Source organism: Pseudophryne corroboree, chromosome 3, assembly GCF_028390025.1.
Source record: "Pseudophryne corroboree isolate aPseCor3 chromosome 3, aPseCor3.hap2, whole genome shotgun sequence".
In the NCBI taxonomy this organism is placed as follows: Eukaryota; Metazoa; Chordata; class Amphibia; order Anura; family Myobatrachidae; genus Pseudophryne; species Pseudophryne corroboree.
In genome coordinates, this window is record NC_086446.1 from 674,150,104 (window position 1) to 674,163,608 (window position 13,505).

Genomic DNA, 13,505 nt, shown 5'->3' on the forward strand with positions numbered 1-13,505 from the left:
GTTATTTAATAAAGGGTATTGTAACTACATAACAGCGAGCTCTCAAGTTAAGTGCATGAATGTGTCATAAAGAGCATGTGTCCAAATCCATTTTCTTGCAGTGGTATACAAATGTCTGTGTATTATTTATATATATAAAATGTGGGAAGGGGCATCATAGCATGGGCTTTCTTTGACATCAATCTTCTCATGCCCCTTCCCCACGAGAGGGGGAAATGGGGGCGCTAATTCTCTCTCTGGCACAGGGCACCAAAAAGTCTGGTTGCAACTCTGGTACCAGTGAATGAGTAGGGTTGTGTCTGGTCTGGGTGTTGGTGGTGATTGAAGGATAAGTACTTGGGTGATTCTGGTGTGCCACTGGTGAATGAGGGAGGCGGGGCTTCATTGGTAAATGAGGGGAGTGTTTAGGTGCTGCTGGGGTGTTGGCGCACCTGAGAATACCCTCTCCTTCTGGTGACCATTCTTTTTAAGAAGATTATTAAAATAGAACTTGATGTGGTTTCCAGCTTTAGTTATTTGTTAGTGAATGAGAATATTTCTTTGAAACTAGTGCCCTGTTTCCAGGCTACAGTTACAAGGTGCAGGAGCAAGAAATCCCCACTGCGTGTGTTCTCTTCCAGCTGTCATATCTTCAGCCAATTATTGTGTGTTATTGTGTCCTCACATTCACTTCACACTCTTATACCTCTCAGTGCAAGACTGACACATTCTCTTTCTTTCTGTACAGCAGCTTTGCAAGAAGCAGATGACAGCTCTGCCCTAGATGATAGGATCTTACCAGTAGATGGAAGACAGGTTATCTGGAATCACAGCTCCAGCCTTGGGCAACAGACAAGAGGTCTGGACCCTTTAACCATTTAATTACAGAGAGTTATTTAGGCGACAGAACGGTTGATACCAAATATCCTCAACCACTTGCTAGATGCAACTCATTTACAACTGCGTACGCATTCGTTGCGTATACGCAAAAAGATAAACATTGACAGCTCAAGTAGGTCTATGATATGCAGACTGGAATGCGATGCAGGAGCCATGTTTCTCTGCATGCATGATCACAGATGACAGCATGTACATGCTCTGAAAACGGCCATGACGCTCCTGCATTTTTGCCACCACTACCCATTATTACCGCCCCCCAAACGGTCCCTTTCTGTCAATCACTCTGCAATGAAATCCTCGCAAAGGCACCGTTACACTCACACAGTGTAAACGTGTTGCATGCGTGGTCTGCCGATAATCGTTCAGTTGCAAAAACATTGGCATAGCGTACAACTCTAAATAAGGCCCATAGAGTACAGAAGATCCTGTAAATTATATCTGAATAAACAGTGAGTTCTGATGTCACCATTCCTGTGTTTATTAGAGAACAGTGGGGGAGATTTATCAAAGCTTGGAGACAAAGTGGAGAGAAAAAAAAGTATTAGCCAATCAGCTTTTTACTGTCATTTTACAGGCTGTGTTTGAAAAATGACAGTTAGTAGCTGATTGGTTGGTAGCTGATCTCACTCCAAGATATGATAACATTCCCCATTGTGTATTATAAGCAGTAACATGCAGTACATTAGCGCACATATTTTTTTATTATTGTCTGTTATAAAATATTATTAATAAGACCCCTAATTATCAGTACTGGAAATAGTTGTTAATTATTAATTCCTTATTTCGAAATAGAAGAAAATAGTAATATTAAAAATGTAGAAAATATTTAGAAACTCCTGTAGATAATATTTGTATCAAATACATTATCTTATGCCAGCGAGAGCAAATGAGGTGGGGCAGTGGCGTAACTAGAAGTTTTTCTCCCACAAGCCAAAACATTCTCTGGCGACCATCCCCTCCTCCCCCCCCCCCCCCCCCCACACCCATAATTGCTAGTGATGTGCACCGGAAGTTTTTCGGGTTTTGTGTTTTGGTTTTGGATTCGGTTCCGCGGCCGTGTTTTGGATTCGGACGCGTTTTGGCAAAACCTCCCTGAAAATTTTTTGTCGGATTCGGGTGTGTTTTGGATTCGGGTGTTTTTTTTACAAAAAACCCTCAAAAACAGCTTAAATCATAGAATTTGGGGGTCATTTTGATCCCATAGTATTGTTAACCTCAATAACCATAATTTACACTCATTTTCAGTCTATTCTGAACACCTCACACCTCACAATATTATTTTTAGTCCTAAAATTTGCACCGAGGTCGCTGGATGGCTAAGCTAAGCGGCCCAAGTGGCCGACACAAACACCTGGCCCATCTAGGAGTGGCACTGCAGTGTCAGGCAGGATGGCACTTCAAAAAAAATAGTCCCCAAACAGCACATGATGCAAAGAAAAAAAGAGGCGCACCAAGGTCGCTGTGTGACTTAGCTAAGCGACACAAGTGGCCGACACAAACACCTGGCCCATCTAGGAGTGGCACTGCAGTGTCAAGCAGGATGGCACTTCAAAAAAATAGTCCCCAAACAGCACATGATGCAAAGAAAAAAAGAGGCGCACCAAGGTCGCTGTGTGACTAAGCTAAGCGACACAAGTGGCCGACACAAACACCTGGCCCATCTAGGAGTGGCACTGCAGTGTCAGGCAGGATGGCACTTCAAAAAAATAGTCCCCAAACAGCACATGATGCAAAGAAAAAAAGAGGCACACCAAGGTCGCTGTGTGACTAAGCTAAGCGACACAAGTGGCCAACACAAACACCTGGCCCATCTAGGAGTGGCACTGCAGTGTCAGGCAGGATGGCACTTCAAATAAATAGTCCCCAAACAGCACATGATGCAAAGAAAAAAAGAGGCGCACCAAGGTCGCTGTGTGACTAAGCTAAGCGACACAAGTGGCCGACACAAACACCTGGCCCATCTAGGAGTGGCACTGCAGGTTTCTAGCGAGAGGATGAGTGCTTCCATCCTCATGTGAATCTGAACCACTAGCCATGAACATAGGCCAGGGCCTCAGCCGTTCCTTGCCACTCCGTGCCGTAAATGGCATATTGGCAAGTTTACGCTTCTCATCAGACGCTTTCAATTTTGATTTTTGGGTCATTTTACTGAACTTTTGTTTTTTGGATTTTACATGCTCTCTACTATGACATTGGGCATCGGCCTTGGCAGACGACGTTGATGGCATTTCATCGTCTCGGCCATGACTAGTGGCAGCAGCTTCAGCACGAGGTGGAAGTGGATCTTGATCTTTCCCTGTTTTAACCTCCACATTTTTGTTCTCCATTTTTTAATGTGTGGAATTATATGCCAGTATCAATAGCAATGGCCTACTACTATATATACTGCGCACAACTGAAATGCACCACAGGTATGGATGGATAGTATACTTGAAGACACAGAGGTAGGTAGAGCAGTGGCCTTCCGTACCGTACTGCTATATATACTGGTGGTCACTGTCAGCAAACTGCAAAACTAAAATGCACCACAGGTATAGAATCTAGATGGATAGTATACTTGACGACACAGAGGTAGGTAGAGCAGTGGCCTTCCGTACCGTACTGCTATATACACTGGTGGTCACTGTCAGCAAACTGCAAAACTAAAATGCACCACAGGTATAGAATCTAGATGGATAGTATACTTGACGACACAGAGGTAGATCTATACGGCCACTGGTGGTTGAACTGCAACTGCAATACTTTTCCGCTGTCTGCCGGCTGAACCTTGCCTGACCCCCGCTGTGAGGTCTAGAATACATCAGTTACAGTGCAACCGCCGGTGGCCGTATAGATCATCAGCGGTCAGCGCTCACCATCTTTGAGAGACGTGCAGAGTCTCCCAGCGGGGCTGTTCGATATTCAGTGCTACAGAGGTGGCAATTACATTGCATCATTCACACTACGTGCACTACTGCTAATAGGACCCTGCATCAAAATCAGGAACCAGCACGTGGATAAATATAATTGACTGCTTACCCCTACCATTGCACTAATGCTACTGTGAATTTCTACTGCGGAACATTCAATTTATAACACACTGGGACGCCAGTGTTATGACCATTTGTACCACCTGAGAGAGCACTATTTTTTAAACTAATTTTTATTGCATGCTTCTTAATTATTTGCAAACTAATATCTCTTGTTGAAGAGTTACTAAACAGCTCTTATTGCAAAATAATTAATCTTTACTGCATGTTCATTATTAATTTGCAAAACTAATATCTCTTGCTCAAGAGTTACTAAATTGCTATTAATTGTGTGTCTTGTATGTTATATGTGTTGTTTATAAATATCTTGGATAAAATAATTTATTTTTATTTGCATTGAGTCCCACTGAGTCAATTACTCTCCATGACAGACCACACATATTTATGTCATAAAGTGTTTTAGAGTGCAGAGTAATCTTCTTTCTATTAGTTCTTACCACGTTGCAGCCTAGCTAGCTGTTTTTACTCAGCAGCCAAAAAAAACACCATTTGATATTAAACTAATTTTTTATATAGCGCCGACATTTAACAGTTTGAGACGTACATCTCTAACTGTTTTTTATTTCTCTATTGCAGGAAAAGATTACCTTGTACTCCAGTTTTGCAACCTGCACGCCCAGACGTTGGCCACCACAGGAAAAAAATAATCCTGATTCATGCCCCTTACATTATTTGTCAATTTTCCTCCTTATAGTAATGCCCAGTATACATTATGCCACATACTGCAATGGCCCTTAGACATTATGCCACACACAATAATGCCCATTACACAATATGCCACACACCGTAAATTCCCCTGACACATTATGCCACACACCGTAAAGCCTGTGACACATTATGCCATGCATCGCAATGCCCGTTATACATTATGCTACACACTGCAATGCCCCTGAGACATTATAGCACATACAATGCCTGTGATACAGTATACCACACACCATCATACCTGTGACACAATATGACACACACACCACAATGCCTGTTATACATTATGCCACACACTGCAATACCCCTGAGACATTATACCACATACCACAATGCCTGTGATATAGTATACCACACCGTAATGCCTGTGACACAGGACACACACCGCAATGCCCATTATACCTTATGCCACACACCACAATGCCTGTTATACATTATGCCTTTATGCCACATACCACCATGCCCATGACATAGTATACCACAGACAGTAATGCCTGTGACACATTATGACACACACCGCAATGTCCGTGACACATTATGACACACACCGCAATCTCTGTGATACATTATGCCACACACCGCAATGCCCATTACACATTAAGCCCTACGGTAAGGCTTATAATTACTTTTAAATTACCTGCTCGTTGCCAGGGGTTTCATGCTCTTGGTTCCATGCACGGTGCCAGGGGTTTTCATGCTCATTGCCAGGGGTTTCATGTGCTAGGTGTTATGCTTGTTGCCAGGGGTATCATGGGCTGGGTGTCAAGCTCATTGCCAGGGGGTAATATTCTTTGCCAGGGGTTTCATGCACTGGGTGTCATGCTCATTGCTAGGGGGTAATGCTTGTTGCCAGGGATTTCATGAGCTGGTTGTCCTGCATGTTGCTAGGGGTGTGCCCCAGTGCCACATATGCCCCCAGTGCCAGATATTCCCCCACAGTGCCAGATAAAAATATGCCCCATAGTGCAGTAACACATATGCCCCTAGTTCTACATATGCCCCCACAATACCAGATACACATATGCCCTAGTGCCAAATATGCCCCCCAGTGCCAGATACACATATGCCCCCAGTGCCCCGTATGCCCCCCAATGCCAGCTACACATATGCCCCCAGTGCCAAAAATGCCCCCCCCCCCCCCCCCCTCCCAGTACCAGGTACACACCTTTCCCCCGCTCACCCTGCTGTGCTGTTCGGGAAGGAGAGCACAGAGTGCGCCTCTCCTGTGTTCGTCCAATGTCTCCAGCGGCGTGTCTGTCAAATGAAGCGCCGGTTCGTGAGCCAATCAGAGCTCGCAGACCGGCAGCTGTAGCTTCTGATTGGCTGCCGGTCTGGAAGCTCTGATTGGCTCACGAACCGGCACTTCATTTGACAGACACGCCGCCACCGGAGACACAGGAGTCAGGACGGACACAGGAGAGGCGCGGGCTGTGCCCTCCTTCCCGGACTCCCTCACACACAGCACAGCAGCAATCAGTGGCGGCACCACATCCCTACGTCTCCAAGCCTCCGCCACTGAGGGGGAGGGGGGTTATAAGTAGGATTCATATCCAGATAACTTTAAAACAATGTGGGGGAAGGGGGGTTTACAAATAATTTAAGGGGAAAAAATTGCTGGCCACATTGCTCTTCAATATAATAGTATATATCAGTGATTCCCAAACGTTTTTGAGTCACGGCGCCCTAGAGTATCAGAATTGTTTTCACAGCACTCCTAGGCCAAGTTTCCTTCCCAGAAAGTCAGAGAAAAATATAGAAATTACGTAAATTGTGTTTATAGGTCATCCTTAGGTTCAGTTATATGGTAAGGGACAAGATTCCCTTCTGTTTGTCCACATATATCATGACTGAAACCACAAGCACTGGTTTTGTCTATTATATTGACCGTAAATGATTTGTATTGGTCCTGGACCACCAACTCAGGCCACCCCTGCAAGTACCCCGAGGCACCCCAGGGTGCTTAGACACACAGTTTGAGAACCACTAGTATATACAGTATATATATATATATATATATATATATATATATATACTTGTTGTGAACTCCGGCACTCCTAAATTGGCCACCTGTGTCTTGCTCCGGTGCCTTCCACCCAGGGGGGATACCCCAGTATCAACAAGAAACAAATGAGGCGGCACTCAGAGGCTAGTGAAAAAATCCTTGTATTGGCAAAAAGGATACAAGGATTTTTTCACTAGCCTCTGAGTGCCGCCTCATTTGTTTCTTGTTTATATATATACATATAATATATATATATATATATATATATACACAGTACATATAATCCAGCAAACTCAGGGATTGTTTTCAAATAAAGTTTTACTACAACTCACAGATACGGGTCATGTCATCATGATGACATCATGATGACATGACCTGTATCTGCGAGTTGTAGTAAAATTTTGTTTGAAAAAAGTCCCTGGTGAGTGCACTTTATTTGACTCTGCTGGATTATATGGATGCCACCTTGACTGGTAGCATTGAGGAGCACCCCAGGCATTTGGGAATCCTATTAGTTTGTGCCAACTGATGGTTATAGTATATATATATATACACTGCTCAAAAAAATAAAGGGAACACTAAAATAACACATCCTAGATCTGAATGAATGAAATATTCTTATTAAATACTTTGTTCTTTACATAGTTGAATGTGCTGACAACAAAATCACACAAAAATTATCAATGGAAATCAAATTTATTCACCCATGGAGGTCTGGATTTGGAGTCACCCTCAAAATTAAAGTGGAAAAACACACTACAGGCTGATCCAACTTTGATGTAATGTCCTTAAAACAAGTCAAAATGAGGCTCAGCAGTGTGTGTGGCCTCCAAGTACCTGTATGACCTCCCTACAACCCACACAAGTGGCTCAGGTAGTGCAGCTCTTCCAGGATAGCACATCAATGCGAGCTGTGGCAAGAAGGTTTGCTGTGTCTGTCAGCGTAGTGTCCAGAGCATGGAGGCGCTACCAGGAGACAGGCCAGTACATCAGGAGACGTGGAGGAGGCCGTAGGAGGGCAACAACCCAGCAGCAGGACCGCTACCTCCGCCTTTGTGCAAGGAGGAACAGGAGGAGCACTGCCAGAGCACTGCAAAATGACCTCCAGCAAGCCACAAATGTGCATGTGTCTACTCAAACGATCAGAAACAGACTCCATGAGGGTGGTATGAGGGCCCGATGCCCACAGGTGGGGGTTGTGCTTACAGCCCAACACCGTGCAGGACGTTTGGCATTTGCCAGAGAACACCAAGATTGGCAAATTCGCCACTGGCGCCCTGTGCTCTTCACAGATGAAAGCAGGTTCTCACTGAGCAAATGTGACAGACGTGACAGAGTCTGGAGATGCCAAGGAGAACGTTCTGCTGCCTGCAACATCCTCCAGCATGACTGGTTTGGCAGTGGGTCAGTAATGGTGTGGGGTGGCATTTCTTTGGGGGGCTGCACAGCCCTCCATGTGCTCGCCAGAGATAGCCTGACTGCCATTAGATACCGAGATGAGATCCTCAGACCCCTTGTGAGACCATATGCTGGTGCGGTTGGCCCTGGGTTCCTCCTAATGCAAGACAATGCTAGACCTCATGTGGCTGGAGTGTGTCAGCAGTTCCTGCAAGACGAAGGCATTGATGCTATGGACTGGACCGCCCGTTCCCCAGACCTGAATCCAATTGAGCACATCTGGGACATCATGTCTCGCTCCATCCACCAATGCCACGTTGCACCACAGACTGTCCAGGAGTTGGCGGATGCTTTAGTCCAGGTCTGGGAGGAGATCTCTCAGGAGACCATCCGCCACCTCATCAGGAGCATGCCCAGGCGTTGTAGGGAGGTCATACAGGCACGTGGAGGCCACACACACTACTGAGCCTCATTTTTACTTGTTTTAAGGACATTACATCAAAGTTGGATCAGCCTGTAGTGTGATTTTCCACTTTGATTTTGAGGGTGACTCCAAATCCAGACCTCCATAGGTTAATAAATTTGATTTCCATTGATCATTTTTGTGTGATTTTGTTATCAGCACATTCAACTATGTAAAAAAAAAAGTATTTAATAAGAATATTTCATTCATTCAGATCTAGGATGTGTTATCTTAGTGTTCCCTTTATTTTTTTGAGCAGTGTGTGTATATATAAGGGGGAGACAGGGAGTGTCCTGCAGGGCCGGCGCCACCACTAGGCAGCTTTAGGCAGCTGCCTATGGGCGCCTGCCACTGGAGGGCGGCACGCTTCCACTAAACTTACTTTTTTTTTTAATCAACTGCCCCTAGAGGATGCGCCCACAGATTATGTGTCCCAGGCAATCCCCCCACCGCATCCCCCGAGCCTGTCACTTCCACACACAGCTGCATGTTGCCGCCCTCCTCCGATTCCAGTCAAACAGCAGAATAGCCGCTGTTCTGCCGCTTGACTGGGATCGGAGGAGGCGGCGACAGCGGAGCCGAACATGCAGCTGTGTGTGGAAGTGACAAGCGGGGGGAGCGGGCGCAGTTTATCCTGATGGAGCGGAGGAAGCAGCGGAGCCCAGCCAAGCATACTGCTGCGGCTGTGTGCGGTAGTGACTCAGGGGCTGCTTCTCAGGATGGAGACGCTGAGGAGCGGAGGAGGCGGCAGGGGCAGAGCCGTGAATGCTGCAGCTGTGCGGGTAAGTGATGGGCTCGGGAGATGCCAGGGAGCAGTGGATGCAGGGAGCAGTGGTGGATCAGCAGCCCGAATCCTGGAGATCAGGTCACTGCACCCTGCTGGCCTCTCCCTGCTTTGCCATGTTATCCCGAAGACCCTGTGTCACAACAGCGGTGCACATGGCTGGTAAGAGCAGAGAAACAAGTGGCCAGAGTGTGGACAGTAGCGCAGTATGTGTGTGTATATGTGCAATGCATGCTGTATATATATATATATATATATATATATGTGTGTGTGCATGCTATATGTGTGTGATATTTGTGTGCATGCTGTGCCTGTGTATATATCTATATGTGTGTGTGTGTGCGCACGTATGTTGTATGTGTGTATATATGCATGCTGTATGTGTGTGTGTATCTATGTGCATGCTGTATGTGTGCGTGATATGTATGTGTATATGTGAGTGTGTGTATATATCTGCATGTAATATGTGTGTATATGTGGACGCACTGTATTCCCCTATCACAGACACATAGCGTTCAGTTTCTGCGGCACTATGAGGGGGTTCAGTATGATATACGGTCGGCCGGGATGCTGTCCGTCAGTATACCGACAACAGCATCCCGACCGTCAGTATGCCAGCAGCAGGGTGAGTGCAAAGAGTCCGCTTACAGGCTCGATGCACTCGCCATGCTGCAGCCTTGGTGGCATGCTGCGCTTGCCACAGGTTCTATTCCCACTCTATGGGTGTTGTGGACACCCACAAGTGGGAATAGCCCGTTAGCTGGTATTCCGGCTGTCAGAGGTGTCAGTGATCGGGATCCCAGCGTCGGTATCCTGACTGTCGCCAACTTAACTGCATCCCCTATGAGGAGCCCTATTAACAATTGCAGGCTTTTCAGCCCACAGTATTATTAACAATGAGATATAGTGCCTATCTATAATATAAAACAACAGATTGTGGTACTGTATTATACTGTACCTTACCTGGTTTTGGGACTGGGTTCATTTTAACATGTCATTTATGCGATACTGTATATATCCAGTTTTTCTTTTTCTGCTATTTGCACAGCCTCTAGATCACACCTCACACTTCACGTCTTTATTAGAACTAATTTTTACTGATAGAGGGGGAGGGGGGGGGGGGGGGGGGGGGGGCTGTAGGCTGACTTTTGCCTAGGGTGCCAAAAAACCTTGCACCGGCCCTGGTCTCCTGTGTATTGTTTATACGTCATTTGCAATAACCTTATCTCAGATATATTTATTTTTTTGCATATACATTTGTACACTTTGTTAGTAGCTCACTTTTACAAAGCAACTTGTATTTTATTTTATTTTCCCATTAAGAAACCTGTTTTTTTTAGAATGGAATTATAAAAATAAGAATAGGTGTAAAAATGATGACTACAAAGTGGAGTATGACATTTTTTATTATTGAAAAAAAATTATTTATTTACAAGGTTTTATTTATTTAATAGATATCAGATAACTTTTTTACACTTATAAAGTAATAAATATAATACATTTCTGCTAATGTGTTAAACAGGTTAATTCCTCTTGGAAATCTTTCACCCCTGCTCAGATAGCTGTTGAGTGTTTTCATGAATTACTAACTGGCTGGCAAATCAATTTAAAACAAAAAAAAGTATGCTAATACATGTATATAAGCCATCCATCCCTTATAAGGTGTTTCTGCTAGTAGAGTGATCATGACTCTGATCAATGAGAGTACCAACGTTTGGTTATGTATACACATTTTAATTAAAGTGCTTAATTTAGCAAATGGTACCTTGCTGAGAACGAGAGTTTACACTAGCAGGAAAATACTGGGACTGGTTAGCACAATGCACCATGAACAGCATTTCAGGAATAATTGCATACAGTATCTAGATAGCAACTTTAAATCACTAGCTCTATGAATTGATGTGATTCTAGGTCACATGCTTAGCAGAATATCATGCTCTGTACTGTTGGGCCCTATTTAGGGACAAGTAGTCCGTGTACAGATGGAAATGAAGTCTCAGCCCTGTCGTGTATTGTACTCTGAAAATCCAGTGGGTAAAACTTTGATTCAAAAGTCTGTCATGCAAATAGCATTTCCAGGGGTCTATTTTCCAGAATGTGAGAAGTTTACTTTAGTTGCTAAATGAAATCTGAAATTAATGTTAGGTTTAAAGTTTTAAAAACCTTTTCTCTCATGGAATTTCACTGTCTAAATATAAAGAGGTGTCTTTTGTATAAACATTATGTTTTTGATAAATCTTGCTATAGAGTGGAATTTACTGACGCCTGTTTTGCTGACATTGGTTAAAGTATCAGCCAGCCTTGATATTGTCTGAACCTGTTTATTAGATCCTTCCGTAATTACCAATACACAGTGGATATGTCATGAGATGTGGCTTTCCTTGGCTGCACTTACATTCCATTCCAGAGTTGTGCCAAAACAGTCTGTTATTTGTTATTCTCGGGGAGCAATTCAATTAGCGGCTTATCCGTATCAGAACAGCAAATCACGACAAGCAATATCACAACATAAGAGGAGGCACAACACACTTACTAGGAGGCACAACACACTTACTAGGAGGTACAATACACTTACTAGGAGGCACAAAACACTTACTAGGAGGTACAATACACTTACTAGGAGGCACAATACACTTACTAGGAGGTACACTACACTTACTAGGAGGTACACTACACTTACTAGGAGGCACAATACACTTACTAGGAGGCACAATACACTTACTAGGGGGCACAATACACTTACTAGGAGGTACACTACACTTACTAGGAGGCACAATACACTTACTAGGAGGTACACTACACTTACTAGGAGGCACAATACACTTACTAGGAGGCACAATACACTTACTAGGGGGCACAATACACTTACTAGGAGGCACAATACACTTACAAAGACGCACAATACACTTACTAGGAGGCACAACACACTTACTAAGAGGTACAATACACTTACTAGGAGTCACAACACACTTATTAGGAGGCACAATACACTTACTGGGAGGCACAATACACTTACTAGGAGGCACAACACACTTACTAGGAGGTACAATACACTTACTAGGAGGCACAAAACACTTACTAGGAGGTACAATACACTTACTAGGAGGCACAATACACTTACTAGGAGGTACACTACACTTACTAGGAGGCACAATACACTTACTAGGAGGCACAATACACTTACTAGGAGGTACAATACACTTACTTGGGAGCAGAATACACTTACTAGGAGGCACAATACACTTACTAAGAGGTACAATACACTTACTAGGAGTCACAACACACTTATTAGGAGGCACAATACACTTACTAGGAGGCACAATACATTTACTAGGGGGCACAACACACTTACTAGGAGGTACACTACACTTACTAGGAGGCACAATACATTTACTAGGAGGTACACTACACTTACTAGGAGGCACAATACACTAACTAGGAGGTACACTACACTTACTAGGAGGCACAATACACTTACTAGGAGGCACAATACACTTACTAGGAGGTACACTACACTTACTAGGAGTCACAACACACTTACTAGGAGGCACAATACACTTACTAGGAGGCACAATACACTTACTAGGAGGCACAATACACTTACTAGGAGGTACACTACACTTACTAGGAGTCACAACACACTTACTAGGAGGCACAATACACTTACTAGGAGGCACAACACACTTACTAGGGGGCACAACACACTTACTAGGAGGTACAATACACTTACTAGGAGGCACAGCACACTTACTGGGAGTCACTCACAACACACTTACTAGGAGGTACAACACACTTACCACACACTTACTAGGAGGCACAATACACTTACTAGGAGGCACAATACACTTACTAGGAGGTACAACACACTTACCACACACTTACTAGGAGACAAATACACTTACTAATGATGTGGTTAATAAAAAATAAAGTTATACTGTCCTCTTAATATAACCATAACTTAATTTAACCCCCTTTACATATTCCTAAAATAATTTTGCCCTCAAATATAATTATTATTTTTTCCATATAATCAATATGGTATCCGGATGATAGGTCGAGAGTGTCTAGATAGACAGTCAATAGGTCGGCATCATATAGTCGACATGCATTAGTTCGACAGGGTCAAAACATTGATAATTAAAAGGTAGATCGTACATAAGGTCAACAGGTTCAAAAGGTTGACATGACAATGGTCGACTTGACACACATATCATTGATACGTTTTTGGTGTTTTTCACATGTTTT

At 43.9% G+C, this 13,505-nt stretch overlaps 1 long non-coding RNA gene across 1 annotated transcript in view; it reads left to right on the forward strand.

The window, feature by feature from the left end:
- Positions 1 to 13,505, forward strand: part of LOC135056561 (uncharacterized) — a 42,134-nt gene that overhangs the window by 20,841 nt on the left and 7,788 nt on the right. Inside the window, exon 2 of the long non-coding RNA XR_010244017.1 lies at positions 731 to 838. This is a non-coding gene — a long non-coding RNA (uncharacterized LOC135056561). The remainder of the gene's footprint in view (positions 1 to 730; positions 839 to 13,505) is intronic.